Source organism: Oryctolagus cuniculus, chromosome 13 (assembly GCF_051225735.1).
Source record: "Oryctolagus cuniculus isolate XC-2025 breed Fujian yellow rabbit chromosome 13, ASM5122573v1, whole genome shotgun sequence".
Lineage (NCBI taxonomy): Eukaryota > Metazoa > Chordata > Mammalia > Lagomorpha > Leporidae > Oryctolagus > Oryctolagus cuniculus.
Window position 1 is genome coordinate 103,743,144 of NC_142879.1, and position 16,768 is coordinate 103,759,911.

The 16,768-nt window shown below is 37.5% G+C and overlaps 1 protein-coding gene across 18 annotated transcripts in view; it reads left to right on the forward strand.

The window, feature by feature from the left end:
• The window catches only part of ZEB1 (zinc finger E-box binding homeobox 1), a 182,242-nt gene that overhangs the window by 32,766 nt on the left and 132,708 nt on the right, over positions 1 to 16,768 (forward strand). For 4 of the 18 annotated variants that reach the window (XM_070056083.2, XM_089311878.1, XM_070056084.2 and 1 more), the window contains one exon: positions 16,154 to 16,308. The exons of the other annotated variants lie outside the window; for them this stretch is intronic. The gene's annotated coding sequence lies outside the window, so the exon portion shown is untranslated. Of the gene's footprint in view, positions 1 to 16,153; positions 16,309 to 16,768 lie in introns of those variants that run through there. 18 annotated transcript variants of the gene reach the window in all.

Genomic DNA, 16,768 nt, shown 5'->3' on the forward strand with positions numbered 1-16,768 from the left:
GTAACTAATAGCCTTCAGAGGACATCTAAACTTTTTTTTTTTTAATCTCCCTGCATTCACCACATTTTGTGGAATAACAAAAGTTCTATGGCCATGTAACAGAAATTTAAACTAAACTAATGGCTTGTAATCCAGACTGCTATCAACTGGAAATACTTACAAATAAACATTTTGTGCTTCTCCATTATGCATTTACTTCACTAAAATGTTTACCTTTAAATTTCTAAACAGGATAACATACTTTATTTAGTATAATCCAGTGTTAATAATTTATTGTATGCTAATTCTTCATATGACAATAATCCATAATATATGGCTATATAATATTTTATATATAATCCATAATTTATACAGACAGATGTAATCTTTATGCTCTACTTTGATATAACCAATAACCAAACTCTGTCCTGTTCCCTATTTTCCTTTCTTTTTCAAATTTCAAGTGTTGCCTTTATTTTTTAAGATGTGATTCAAATAGATCTAGCATATGACCCACTCCTGGGAATGTATCCAAAGGAAATAAAGTAAGCATATAAAAGAGATGTCTGTACTCCCATGTTTATAGCAACTTAACTCACAATAGCAAAGATAAGGAATCAGCCTAGATGTCCATTAGCTGATGACTGGATAAAGAAAGCGTGTAAAATATTGCCATGGAATACTACCTAGCCATATGAAACAGCTAAATCCTGACTTTTGCAGCACAGTGGATGGGACTGGAGATGGTTAGGCTAAGTGAACTAAGCCAGACCCAGAAAGACACATTCCTCTCTTTTTCTCTAAGAGTTAACAGCGGTGTGGCTGTCATGTCACTGAGTCATCCCATGCACATGACAAAATACCCTTCTTTCCCCAAGTTGCCATTATCGTGACTCCCTCCCTGTGTGATATTAATACCTGTTTTCCAGGAAAAAAAATAGTGTCTCTGTATATGTGCATAATGTAGTAAATGTGGCAAAATGCTAAAAATTGTTAAGTTTGAAAGCTAAAAAATAAAACTTAAAAAACTAAATTAAAAAAGACTTGATTCAGTCAGTTTTAACTTTACCCATCAATATGGGGAAACCTCAAAAACGTTAACGGAAAATGGAGTTAAAAGTATGTGTTTACTTGGTTCAAAGAAATTTTCATTTGAGAGGCAAAGAGAGCTTCCAAAATGCTGGTGCTCTTGCTAGAAGCTGACAATGGCCACGGCCAGAGCGGGGAGGTGGGAACTCAGTCCAAGTGCCAGGGACTCCCCACTTGAGTCACAGTGCTGCACCTGGGACTGTGCATCAGCAGGTGGCTGGAGTCAGGACCCAAGTGGGGGATTGAACCCAGGCCGTGGTATGCAGGCATGCCAACCATGTCTTACCCACGCTAAGCCAAAGGCCTGCCCAGGCTAAACAGTTTTTTAAAGCATTGTATAATTTTTTCATGTAATAGAAAAACTGTGCACCAAAATAAACTCATATTTTTAGTTCTATTTCTCCAGACTTTTTGGTATGTTCATAGTCATTGTGATTTTATGACTCATTATGATTTTTAAGTGGTGAACCATGTTGTTTATCTAAATGAAGTTTAAACCTTAGTTTAATCCTTAAAACTTTGACTTTTTTACAATTCTATTTTAGTAGTCATAGAAACCAAATATTTGGGGTTTCCATTGGCCATTTAAAAGGCTAAGGGACTTGTGTTTCTCTTACCAATTGCTGTGTAACAAACAGCCCCCAAGTTTAGTGGCTGTTCTCTCTCATCTCAAGGGTTTTATTAAGTGAATTTTCTGCTGTGTGGTCTTGGTTGATGTGCTAAGAAGGCGAGGCAGTCCGAAATTGTCTCCTGTATGTGACTGAGAGTGGGTGCAGGGGCAGGGTGCCGGCTGGAAGGCGGCTGGGGCTAGCCCAGGGCCACAGTGCTCCTTAAGCGTGCTCTCGAACTTACCTGGGCCTCCTGGTAGCATGGTAGCTGGATTCTAAGAAGGAATGTTTCAAATGGCAGAGGTAGATTGTATAGCCCTACTAAGGCCCTGATTTTGGAGTCACCTGGAATCACTTCTGTCCATTTTATTAGTCAAAATGGTTATAAGGCCGGGCTGGATCAGGTGGAAGGGACATAGGCTTCATTTCTCTGTGGGGGATTAGCAGGATCACGCTGTAAAAGAGCAAGTGTCAGCTGGCGCTGTGGCGTAGCAGGTAAAGCTGCCGCCTGCAGTGCCGGCATCCCATGTGGGCACCAGTTCAAGTCCCGGCTGCTCCACTTGTGATCCAGCTCTCTGCTATGGCCTGGGAAAGCAGTAGAAGATGGCCCAAGTCCTTGGGCCCCTGCACCCACGTGGGAGACCCGGAGGAAGCTCCTGTCTCGTGGCTTCAGGTCGGCACAGCTCCGGCAGTTGCAGCCATCTGGGGAGTGAACCAGCGGATGGAAGACCTCTCTCTCTGTCTCTGCCTCTCCTGCTCTCTCTCTGTAACTCTGTCTTTTAAATAAATGATATAAATCTTAAAAGAAAAAAAAAGAAAGTTAAAGGGAAGCGGGGGGGCAGGAAAGGGAGATGTTTTTACTTCCTTTAAAAGAAATTAGTGACATTGTAATATCGTCCCATTTTCTCATTTTCAAGCATAAACTCTATAAGAATTTTGGGGATAAGCTTTGAAGTTTTATGTGAAGCACCTTTTTTCCCTTTTGTAACACACAGTAAAAGCCTTTAGAATGACTTATTTGTATAATAGTTGATTTACAGAGTATGTTCATGCATATTATCATATTTTCTTGATTCTAAGAGATCATCAGTTATAAAGACTTATCCTTTGATTTAATAAGAACTTTTTGGAACAAATTGTTTTCTTGGGAGAGGAGGAACATTTGATCTAAGGATTATTCTGAATTTTTTTGCTGTAGGCATTGTGGCCACATGCTATTTTTGACCTCTGGATTTTCAGATTGATAGTATAATTCTGAGGCACATCTAGGAATTACTTTGGCTAGGTTTCTATTTCCTATTTAGTTATTTGTTTTTTTCCCCTAGTTACATTACATATGAATAGAAGTTAAGTAACTTCTGTTGAAAGTCATCCAGAAGACTTTAATAGACAGATTTGGTACCTGCTTCGAATTTTCACTTGAGGGACCAGAGTTGTGGCATAGTGTGTTAAGCTACCACCTCTGATGCTGCAGCCCATATGGGCCTCAGTTCATGTCCTGACTGCTCCACTTCCGATCCAGCTCCCTGCTAATGCAGGTGGGAAAGGCAGCGGAGGATGGTCCAAGTGCATGGGTCCATGCCACCTTTGTGGGAGACCTGGGTAAAGCTCCTGACTGCTGACTTCAGCCTGGCCCACTTTGGCTATTGTGGCCATTTAAGGAGAAAACAGGCGGATGGAAGATCACTGTCTCTCCCCTTCTCTCTCTAACTCTGCCTTTCAAATAAATAAATGATAAGTGAATCTTTTTTTAAAAGGTTAGGAAACTAAAAAAATTCTAGAATTTTTTTCTGCTTGAGAAAACTTCAGTTACCACAAATCAGCCACATGTCACTGGCAGTTCTGCATACATTGTAACTTTGTTTCAATGGTACATTATAATTATTTTTGTAAAGATGTTTTATTAGGTAATTAGGGGATTTAAAATTAATTTAAAATTCAACCATATATGGTTCTGTTGATGCAGATAACTGAAGTGATAGATAAAAGACATATTTTAGTCGTGTTGATCTTCATACATAGATACAAGCATACACATATATATAATAATACAAGGTATTATTGATTGTATAATATCAGGATTCTCTACTATCTACTATAAAACTCCTCTTGACTTGAAAAATGTTATAGTGAAAACTATGTGCATTTTGAGCTAAGAAATTACATTCTTTTTTTTTCTATATCTCCAATAGTTGCATCAGAAGACAGAGCAAGTGTTAAATAGCATTTTTTGAAGGTAAAAAATCTTGATTGTTGGAGACTTAAGACCACAAAATATGTGGTAGAGCTGGAGTTACTCCCAAGTCTCCCAAAACTTAGAGATACTTGATGCTGTCAACTGTATTGTGCTACCTTTTCAGCAATAATTCACTTAGTTATGGTTTGAGTTCAATTTATTACGACCCATTCATTCAACAGGTGTTTACCAAGTGCTATTGCATGTCAAGCGTTGTGTTAAGTGATAGTGGAAGACAGTAGACAGTTAGACAAACCAACAACTTTGATAAGGACTGAGACCTGGCAAATAATTACAAGTGGTTCTCTGGGAGTGCTGGTGGTGACATCAGGGAAGGACAGCTAACTTCTAGGCTTAGATGAGAAAGAAGCATCATGAGTTAGCCAGACCTGAGGACTGGGAGAAGAGTTAGGTGGAACAATGTAGGCCACGGATTTCTGCAACGGTAAGAGGAAGAACTCGAAGGATGGCAGTGTGACTGAGCAGTGAGAGGGAGACATAGAGGTGGAGCAGAAAGCAGGGAGCAGGTATGTATTCTTGTTGAGGATTTTGGCCTTTATCCTAAGGGATCTAGGGAAGCCAGGGAAAGGTTTTAAGTAGGGGTGTGCCATGATTAAAGTTTCATCTGAAAACCATACATCAGACTTCAGTAAATCTAGAAGCAATGTTGTTAGAAGCTATTTCAGGTTATCACAGCAGTGGAGTAGGAGAGAAGTGAATAGGTTTGAAATTTGGGATGTAGACAAAGCTTGGTATTTGACCAAAATTTAAAGCTAGTATTGTTACTGTGTCATCTATTGAATTTCCCTGTAAGATCATCTCTAAAATCTTTCAGTAACTTATACTTAATGTTAGGAATTGAATACATTGTACAGTACAGTTTAGAAAGCATTGTTCCTTAAAAAATAATTTTTGAATTGAGCTAATCCCTGTTGTTTCTAACTCTATAATTAGCATAAGAAGAATTTAAAAGGGATTTTGGCACTTAATTTATATGTTAAAGCCCTTAAGTAATTTGTACATACATGATGTATGCGCATTGAGTTCATATCATTTATTAATGAATATCACATTTGAAAATCAATTAGTATTCTATTCTTGGTTAATTGATCAGAACTTAGATAAGGATTTGGAACCATTTTCTTTGAATCATTGGGTCTAGAAATAAACTTCTAGTTAAATTTAAATATTTAGGAGGAAAACATTTTGTGAACATACTTCCCTCAATTCCTTATAAACTGCTATGCCTTCTTAGTCAGTAGTATTTCTTGTGTGTAGGTTGGTCTTGGCTATTACTCACGGCTGTTAATAGTCTATTGTATCAGAGACAGCATAATCAAACACCTGTAAGGGCCTTGACTCTGAAGAGTTAGTTCACTTAAGGGAGATTCAAGCGCTGGGTCCCAGACGATTTGTACTTGTTGAAGTGGGGAGCAGCACAGCTAATACTCTAGCGCACCTGATTTTGTCATGTGATTTGTTTAAGCCAGTTGTTGCCAGATTTTTCAGTTTCTTCAGGACGATGCTGAAATACAGATTTTTATGTGAATTAGTTTGCAACTAATGCACATATTTTTCACACCCTCTGTGACTGTCCCTGTCTCTGTGGGGGTACATTTGGCTTACAGGTCTCCAGTTTGCTGTTTTGTCTTACAGAACCTTGAAAGGGTACACTGTGAAGTTAGGGGTCAAAATTACTTGTAGGTAAAGTAAATGTTGAAAGGAGGAAGGGATGAAGAGGAGAAAATAAGATTGTTTTATAGGTACAAGGCAAGCCGTCCATATTTTTAGCTTTAGTTCAAAGAAAAACTCGTATCTTCACCATTTTAAAGCTACTTCAGAGCATCCTTCTAGTATCGTCAACCATATGAATATGCATAGCTTGGAACTCAACGTGGGATGACAGTGTGCAGGGTGTAGGGGACCAAAGGACTGTTAGAGTCTAGAGGTTCTCAGAGAGTGGTGAATCAAGTATTGCGGGAACAAGAGACAGTTGAGATCAGAGCAAGATCGACTTGAAGAGCATAGCAATCTGCATACATCACAGGCCCATGAAAGCATTACTGTGCTAAAAACATAATTCGACATGGTTCTTAAAAATTTATTTATGTATTTATCAGGCAGAGTGACAGACGAAAGGAGAGAAAGAGAGAGATCTTCCACTGACATTGTCTAAATGGCCACAACAACCAGGGCTCCCTCCTCCAGATCAAAGCCAGGAGCCAGGAACTCCATCCAGCTCTCCTAAGTGGGTGGAAGGGGCCCAAGCACTCTGGCATACTCTGCTTCTCTCCCAGGCAGGTCAGTAGGCTATTGGATTGGAAGCAGAGCAATCAGGAGTGGAACCAACACCTTAACATGGATTCCAGTGTCGCAAGCTGCTGGTTAACCGGCCACGCTACAACACCACCTCCTGATTTGACATTTATACTGATAATCAAGACAAGGTAGGGGCCAGCGCTGTGGCACAGTAGCTTAATCTTCCGCCTCTCTGGTGCCAGCATCCCCTTTGAGCGCTGATTCAACTCTCAGCTACTCCACTTACAATCCAGCTCTCTGCTATGGCCTGGGAAAGCAGTAGAAGATGGCCCAAGTCCTTGGACCCCAGCACCTGCATAGGAGACCTGGAAGAAGTTCCTGGGTCCTGGCTTCAGATCTGCGCAGCTCCTGATGTTGTGGCCATTTAGGGAGTAAACCAGCAGATGGAAGACCTCTCACTCTCTCACTCTCACTGTCTGTAATTCTACCTCTCAAATAAATAAAATCTTTTTTTAAAAAAGAGGTGAATTGTTTGATGTAATAACGTGTTCTAAATATACCCTTCCCTCTGACAAATATAATATAAAATCATTATACAAAAGTTGCAAAATATGGTAATAGACATATAAAAATAGTATGTAGCATTTTTAAAAGCCACAAATGAGGTAAAATATATTTTATAATGTTCTAAAAGTCATTAAATAGAACTTGGCAAGTCTTAGTTTCCTAATAGCTAACTAGTTTTAAAATTAAACTAATTATGGCTTGAGTAAAAAGAATGTTGGTTGACTCACTAAGAAGGTATCAGAAGAGACATACATTAGGGTTAGTTATGCCAGTGGCTCAGTGATTTTTCTCAAGGACTCAGTTTGTCTTTCCATCCTGCTCTTTCTACCTCCTGCTGCCTTGCTCCCAATACTGCTGTTAAAGAATGGCTGCTGAAGGGCCGGCGCCATGGCACAGTAGGTTAATCTTCCACCTGCAGTGCCAGCATCCCATAGGATGCTGGTTGGAGTCCCAGCTGCTCCTGTTCCCATCCAGCTCTCTGCTATGGCCTGGGAAAGCAGTGGAAGATGGCTCAAGTCCTTGGGCCCCTGCACCAGCGTGGGAGACCAGGAAGAAGCTCCTGTCTCCTGTCTCCTGGCTTCGGATTGGCCCAGCTCCAGCTGCCACGGCCATGTGGGGAGTGAACCAACAGAAGGAAGACCTTTCTCTCTGTCTCTCCCTCTCACTGTCTGTAACTCTTCCTCTCAAGTCAATAAATAAAACTTAAAAAAAGAATGGCTGCTGGTTGCAATGAAGATTGTGTTTTCCTCCTTCAGATCTAAAGGGAGAATTAACTTCTCTTGGTTTCTCAGAGTAATATACCTTATTTTCCTTAAGAGGTTTCTGTCCACTCTTTCTCCTAACTTGCTTCCCATTGGCCTACTATTGTTTAATTCTAACTATACTTTAAATAATGATAGATAAGGGGGTTGGGCTTACCATAATGGATTACACCGAGCTGCCTTGACCAGGGAGAGATGTGGCTATAGAGATCAGATCACAGATTAGTGGGGAGGAGAGATTGGATAGGCACTCAACATGGTCTAGCACAAGCATAGTAAGAATTATGTATTTACCTGAAATTTCAATTTGTGTGAAACACTACCTTCTCCTCTAAAGCCTTTACGTACAAGGTGAGTCCCTAGGGAATCTATTTTGCCTCCAGTCTTCTAGCACTCTCTGTAGCAGAGCTAATTCAGAAAATCTGCTAAGTGAGTCAAATTAAAGTTTTTCCTAAAATTCTGTTGTCATTTAATGGAACCCTTTCTGTAGAATAAACTATGTACACCATATATGGAACAAAGTAGTTTAGAAAAGTACCACTCCTTGAATAACTGTTACTTTGAAAGGTTTATGTTATCTTTCTGTCCTTCTCTTCAAAGGAGTTTTGTACCTTAATTTCTATTGTAAATAGTGTCATCTTTATTGCCAGATTATAAAAATGAAGTATAACTTAGGGGATAAGTTACAAAGCAAAAAAGAAGTAATTATTTTTAAAGTTTTAAACTCTCATATAGAACATACTAATATATAACTACTTAACATTTGACTAAAATATTTAAGCAGTTGACTATATATTTCATTTCTTTCAGGTTTTAGATTTCTGAGTGTTAGCCAAATATTTTAGTATCTGGGTCACAGTCATTACAAAAAAATCTAGGCCAAAATGGTTTATGTTTCTCATTTGCCAGTTTAGTTCTATCTTTGACCATTCTCTGACTTTTCAGTATTTGATGTTCCTTCAGCTAAACTTTATTTATATATATTTGCACATTATTGTGTTAATTCTTTGTGTGTAGTTGAGTCTTCGTGTGTCTTTTGTTTTTCCTCCTAAATCAGGGTAACAAAGCAAATAAATGACTATGCTCTTGGCTGCTATGTTTTAGAATTGTCACTGTACAAAGGGTCACACATGTTAAATTACCTACTGCAGTGCTAATTATTGTGCGAAGCCTTGTTTAAAATGCCAGAGAGACTGTGCTTTTGGCACTTGTGCTGTGACATTTTTAAAGATCCAAGCTGTGTGCAACTTGGTATTGAGAGCTTGAAAACTCCTACAGACTTCACATAAATTTAAAATGTAAAGCTGTTTTCTCCCTTCATACTATGTGTTACAGCATTTTTCTCTAAGTAAAATGAGATGTCTTAATGAGATAAAGGGAAATGAGAGAGCGGTAAAGTGGAATAACAAAAATTTTCCCTCCTTCATGGGGTGCTGAGGGCTCCAGGAGTCCATTTTGAATCACACTTTTACTTTTGAAAGGGGGACCATTTACTGTCAGCTAGTGTTAATGAATACTCCATAGTTTTCTCTGTCTTAAACTTTAAAAGTTTCTGGCTTTAGAATTTTAATATTTCCCTCTAAATTTGTCATTCTTATTTTTGCATATGGTATCCTGTTGGGAAATTATAAAATGATAGCATAGACACTTCCTGAAAATTTCTAGATAAATTAAGATCTTATTTATGAAGCATTATTGTAAATTCAGTTGTAATTTTTTTCAGATCTTCAATGCGTATCTTCTCTGATTGCTAGAACATTTCATCGTAACCATTCTTATTGTAATATATTTTAGAATATCTTATGCATGTTAATGACTCAGGATTGTTGTTAAATCTCTTATTAATATAATGTCTTCAAGAGCTACTGGGCTGTGTCTTAATGCTAATTTTCTTTTGAAAAAAATAGTTCTTAGTAGGTGGCACTGCTTTGCGCTTTTAGGTGGTATCTCTGTGTTCCTAAACTTGATATTAATTTGTGAAACTACTAGCATGCAGAGAAGGGTATCTGTGAATAAAGTAAGAGAAAGAGGGTTCTTCACTGGCTTGAAGGGCACTTCAATGAGTAAAGTAATTGGGCTTTACGATGTTTGCTTTATTTTACTTAGTACTTCCCCTGTGCCCCATGCCCCTGCCCCCTTTTGACTTAGTCTCTTTAACATGGTATTTGGCATTGTTCCAGATAGTATTGTAAGAAGGATGAGTTTAGACTACGGAGCTAGAAAAAAAGGATGGGAATTAGAGTTGGATCAGTTGGAAGCTCTGGGACTTTTAAGTGAATTTATAGCTGTAAAATGGGTATGTTGTTCTTATATTTCAGGCTGTGGATGAGGATTTAAAAATAATGGATCTTAAATCTGATATAGGAGGTATTTTACAGGTGCTAGTTCTCTTTCCTTTTGCTTTAAGATAAGTGATCTACTTACTTTGGAAATAGCAACTGCCTATATTAGTAGGATGCTATGAGGATTAGTGAGTCAGTATCCCTAAAATATGGTTGCTTTTAAGGTCTCTCTAATGTATTCAGAAATAAATATTATGTGATTAATATAGTGCTGATTAATTTGGTTGATCTTGTGAATAAGATGTGCTGGAATATTTCTGAGGACAAATATAAATTCAGATGCAAAAAATTTTGAATGTGGAAAGCATTTGTTTTGTTTAAATAAAATTATGTTGAAATGTTTCAGTATCTCCAAAGGGATCACAGGCAACTATGTGCTGTTTTTTCATTGCAAAGTTGTCTCTTGCTATGTACTGTATCTACAGGGGATTTTGGTCCAGGACTCCCACTCCCCATCCTACAGATAAAACACGATGATGCCCAAGTCCCTTATATAAAATGAAGTAGAATTTACATAGAACCTACAAAACCTTCTCTGTACTTTAAATCATCTCTAGATTACTCATAATATATAATTTACAACCTGAATGCCACGTGAATAGTTGTTACCTTGCATTGTGTATGAAATAATGACAAGAAAAGAAAGATGTGTATGTGTTCAGTACAGATGCAACCATCCTAGAACTAATGACATATCACATACCAGCAACATGTTCTTTTCCCCAAATATTTGGAACCCAGGGATACAGAAGGCTATCCATATATACTTACCAAAGTCCCACAGAGTTTTCAAGCCATTTTGCATCTACTAGTGCCATGGCAGCAGTGGTGATGCACCTGCTACAGTGAGTGTCACTATATATGTGCTATAGTAAATTGCGTATCTATTAAATTTTAATAATAGTCGATACTTTTATTTAACCTGTACACAGATCATATTATAGGGTATAATCCATTTAATTGGTATACTAGACACATAACTAGTACTTCAGCATTTTGATAGTACCAGAGGAAGAAAATGAAACCAGCATGGCCTCTGTCTTTCAGAGTAATGTGTTCATGTCGCGGTAACCACAGGAACATTTTGTTGAGACGATCACACATGTAACATAAGGGAATTCTGCTGAAGCGGCCTATCAGGTTTTTATGAAAAGGTACGATGGGACTGGGTGAGAGTCACAGATATGATTGTGATTTAAACGTCCTTATGCTTAATGTTAGTAAGATAAGTTAAAGGTAGGTTCAGTGGAACAGTAATTCTCTCTCGCAGGAAAGAAATTAGCTTTGTTGATTACTGAAATTTATCCACAAGTACTTGATACATTCATTCATAATGAGTAAAACTAAGATTTATTGTTGATTCCTTCTTGTTAACAGGCTAACTTTGTGAATATTTTACACCATGAACTGTATTAAAATACACTGATATGCCCTACAAGGAATATAACTTAATTTTTAATCTCTAGATTACCATGATTTGTGAACATTCTATGTATTAAACTGTTTTTTTCTTTCCTCCTCAGTAATACGCTGATGCCTTCTGATGTATTATAAAGAAAAAGCAGTTGGGAGCTGTTTGGCTCTAGCAAATGAGAGCTAATTAACCCTAGGCCACGTGTGACTTACCCACTCCCAAGCCTGTGCGGAAGCCACTCTCCACCTTGGCCGCCACGGCTTAGTTCTTCACTGTGACTCTTTGCTCTCTGGGGCCACCCCTAAGTGCACTCCTACAGCTTCTGCTGTCTGCCATCTCTCATCCTACCAACACAGGATAGGAAGTTGCCAGAAGAAATAAGCCTGAGACTTAAATCATCTTTAATGAATTTTTTTTCCTCAGAGCCATTGGGTGAACCAGTCCTTTGCATTATTGTCTCTATCCGTTTTCAAGGCCAGGGTTAGACTGTCATAACATGACCCATTATGCATACCATTGCCCAGTCTCCCTGAAGCACGAATCCGATATCTGTTCCGGCTGGCGGTGCTCAGTGTGTGTGCTGTGCTGAAACAGCTGTGGAGCTTCTGCCCACGCTGTTTTCTTTCTGCCTATAAAGATCTTAGTTATCATGAGATCTGGCAAAGATCTCTTCTCTTCTGGGAAGCCTTTCCTATGGATTCCAACTGAAATCTTTCCTCTGTGCCTCTACTCATGCTGATCAATGAACAAGACTTTTGTGATGCTCAGAAGAAGGTGGCATTTCTGTCCCCGGCACTATTCCATGTTCCATGCCCCTAGCCCCTTTTACTGCGAGGGCAGCACCACCCATAGTGGGTGCTCAAATACATGATTACTGCTTTACTCCTGTGAGATTTGCAGAGGTAAGTTTGCTAGCTGTTCCTACCAGGCAGGCCTGTATAAGTTTCTTCAACTCTTTGTTGAGCCCACAATTCCTTATTTCCTTCTGTATCCTATCTACTCTGGAATAGTTGGGAAACTATTACTCTGGAAAATAACTCTTGCTTTGGAGGATAGGATGTGTGTCTTTGGAAGAAGAAAGTAAAGCTTTCTGATTTTTTTTTAAAACTGAAGTGTTTTCTAGTTTAAAAATATCTCACTGCTTGTTGGTTGGTTACTGTGTTCATAAGATGATATCATATGAGCAATATCTTGCATACCTTTCTTTAATGCAATATTTTTGAGCTTTGATGTGATGCTAAAGTAGAATCTGCCTTTTTACTGAGACTCGGTTGAGACACTAATGAAAGTGGTGATGGTGGTGACCATGAGAATGATGATGATATGTAAGTAACATGATTGTAAGAGCTCCGCTTTCAAGGCGTTTGATATGCTGGGTGCACTCTGCTAGGAAGCTGACACAACTAACTTACCTAATGTGCACAGCAAGCCCTGTGTGGTGAGGTGCTGTTGTTACCCTCCTTTTCCAACTAGAGAAACTGAAACAGACATAAATTAAATAACTTGCCTCCAAAATAACATTTTTGTAACAATGATAAAAATCAATGAAAAGGAAGAAGTGTGTTTCATTGGTTGATTTTTAAAAACCAACATTGCAAAGAATTGCTGTGAATAATATGAATGTAAGCTGGTTCTTAATGTAAATTGGCACGTATAAGTATACTAACCCTATACAGAATATTTCCAACCACTAGACCTAAATACACGTGTGCTCTGTTGCTTTTAAAAGCCTATCAAAATTCTGGGTGATAAAGTAGATGTATACACACAAAGCTAGCACATGGAGGAAAATTTTAAAATAGTACACTGTCTAACAAATGGACATGCTTTTAGAAAGACCACACTTTCACCATGAAGATCCACACATAGACGTGTGGGCACAAATATTTACTGCATATATATCAGATACTGAGATGGTACTTTGTGACCACCTGGAATGTAACTCCTTAAGCAGGTATTTTTTTGCTTTAATAGATAGGGTAAATCTCAGTTTTCATGCTAAAATAATTTAATAACTAATAGTAAGAATATTTCATGCCCTTTTGGTTCATAGACTCTAGGTTAGTACATGGTGGTGGTGGTGGCAGTGGACATTAATTTAACTTCTCTGCCTATTCGAAAGAGTTCTGGTGAATGATTTTGGGTGTTACTTTTGAGTCTGGTAGAACTGAAAAAGCATGTTGTGCCTTACTGGAAACAGCTTGTGAGTTAAGACTCTTAACAGATAATGGGATCTACATTGAGTTAGAGAACACCTTTTATCCTTATACCTAAACCTAAACAATGTTTCAGGTGTTTGTTTTTTTTTTTATTTCTCCTTTACAAATTTTCTGAACTAATCTTGCCTGCCCATTTATATATATAGTTGGAATGAATTTTCTCATCTGAAGCACTCATGCTAATGCTATCCATGTGGTATGCTTAAAAAGTCTATGAAAAACTGGGCAAAACAGGGTGCTGGAAAGTGAAAGGAAAACATGATGCCTGGAAAATTCCAGAGAATTGTCTTTCTAGAGAGAATTTAGATAAAACTTTATAATTCTTCAAACGCATACTCCTGAGTCTGTAAGAACTGAATGGAAGGCTGAGTACCTGTCTCCTTAGAGCTGACTTAAAGACGGGGTAATCACATTTAGTTCTCTGTACTTGTTTCCTTCTCCTAGCTTATGGATAGGTTCTTTGCATTCTTGGGCTGATGATCTGAATATTTGATATTTACCCTAGGAGTTAAAAAGTTGAAAATTTCCTAGTAAAATTCTATCTGTTTCTAGGGTATAGATTTTTTTTTTTTCTTGATTACAGTGAAAGAAGCATGTGTTGTTGCTAAGGGATCATGGTTGTGGTGCTGATTGTGTGAATTTGGGTAAATTACTGGGTCTCTTTCTTCATGTATTAAATGAGGAGTAGTGTTAAATTTGAAAACTCGTATAAATGAATGCATAGAAAATATTAAGGTTACATGAAACACAAAAACACATTGGCAAGGCACCTGTTGCTCGTTGATGGTGGGATGTGAAGCCAGCTCGCTTGTGTAGATGTGCTATCACTGACAGTATTTGCATCTAGAGAATCAGCCTGTGTGGTTTTTGGTTCATGATTTTGTTCTTGGTGACTTTTCAGTATTATGTCTGCTACATTAAAAATTAAATTACTGTCATGGGTACTGGAAACATTAGGATGACTGAAATGAACATGGCATTATATCTTTTGTTCTAGAAGTCTCAATTATTTTTGATATCTCCATGTTCTGTAATTTCGTTCGGCTAAGGCATTTATCTTTGATCTTCTTCCAGAGTGTGAACATGAATACTTCCATAGCCATATTCTGTATTTTAATCACTGTGTGTTTTGTGGGTTTCATTATGCTCAATAAGTAAAAGGTAGTCGGATCTTTTCTGCTTTAAAAATGCTTGTTGATGCAAAGTCTTCTCAGATCAGCCCCACAGGGGATGAACCTAATCAAATGATTTAAGCTGCCCAGTGTGCTCTCTCCTCTCTTGGAAACCTAGCCACGTACGTGTCTTTATGCAGCATACCCTTTCCCCCGCCCAGTCAAGTTTTAGATGATAAATTCTTTGAGAAAGGAGCTTAACTTTCCCTTTGGATCAGACAGCAACAGGGCAGAACCCTGTTAGTCTCTGACTAATTCATCAATGTTATTGCTATTGAGAATTTTCATCTAAAATTATTGGGTAGCATGAAATAAATCTGTTTCTAGAACATCAGACTGTTTTAGAATCATTGTGATAAACAGCAATTTTATTAAGCTCTAAGCTTTATTTTTGAAGCCAGATTCTCTTGATCTAGTCATAAGCTGCTTATTCACTTTATAGTCCCTTATATAACACCTTGATATCAGGTGTTATTGATAGGAGAACACCTGTGTAGTTGGAGGTTGGATGGCCCTGCATGTATGTGCACACATGTACATGTGTGTGAGAGGGAGAAGTGTCATGCATAGAACGTGTGATAATTTGAGATGTATGCCACGTTTGGATCTCTGAACTGAGCCTTTCATAGTTACATAGTTATGTGCTCTTAATTTTTTACCTGTTATAGTTGAAAGTAATGATTTTCATGGTAAGCATGATGCCTTAGGAAGAGAAGGATAAGTAGTATCCTTCTTTCCTTTTCATGTTTTTGTTTCATCTTTACTCTGTTGTATGTTTGCTGAAGACCAAAGTTGTGAAGGATAAATAGTAACTGTTGAAATGAGCCAGCTTATAGCTGGGATACAGTAACAGCATTGGGAAACAGTGTAACATGCCCAGGATTTGAGAAGCAACAAATCAAAATTCTAATGCTCAAAAATCATTTATAATCGGTAGGCTTTACAAAGGGTATCTGTCAAAAGAAAAAGATCCTAAATTGATACAGAAAAAGGGGTGAGTCATTTTGCAATGTAATTATAAGTTGGTTATTAGAATTTTGTCTTTTCAATATAAAAATGATGTCTGTAAGCAGATCTCTAAGTGTAACTTTTAACATGTACTACTACAAGTAGTTGATTTAATAAATATTTTATGAATATATATATAGTATTGGCAAAATGTTTTGAAACATTAATTTTTGGGTGAAGTCTAAATTGACAGAATTTAAATTTGTGACTATAATTTATTACTTCATTGAATAAACACCATCTTCATGTGTCAGTTGGGGTTCTGAGGTAACTGAGGGAACTCTTTGGGGAAGGGATTGAAAATTTCTTAAAACTGTTCTCTGAAGATACTGGAATTTGTAGGGAATTTTTCTTATCATAGCATTTCTTCTATCAAGCACATTATTACTACGTGAGAGGAGGTAGATCATAGTCCGAGCATACATTTTCCAATGTAGAGGCAATGCTCATTATCAGTTGGTAGGTGTGGGAACAACTTAATAAAGTTTGGGTAATTTAGTTTTCAGTTTAAATTCTCAACTGGCAATTGGCCGAAAACTGCCATTTGAAGATGAGAACACACCAGTGTCATTGTGTGAGTTGGCCACTGTCCACTTGACATAGGAGGGCACTATCAAGAAGGACTAACGGAGTGACTGTCCCAAGGACGTAATGGTAAGAGTTTTGATTTAAATTGTAATGTGTGTGTCGGTGGATATATGAGAAGCAAAGCAACTTATTATATTTGTGTTAAAATTTCAAAACTTTTAAAATCTAACCAAATTAATGCCAACTATTTAATTTTATGATTATTACTTATATTTTCAATAAAATAAATGCAAAGAATGGTTAATAGATAAGCAAGAGATGTATATGCTTAATATTGATGAGAAAATATCTTTTCAATAATATTGATAAAAAATAATCCTTATGAAAAACTAGTTGTATATTTCATGCCCACTTGTAACAAATTCTAGGTTTTTTTTGTAGTTGCTTAGCTAATTATCATCTTTTAAAAGTATATATAAATATCACTTGAATAAAATATAACTTTTAAATAAATTTATGCAAAACTGAATTTATTTGATTTCTTTGTAACAATCTGTTTCTGTTGAATACTGTTTCGTTCTATCCT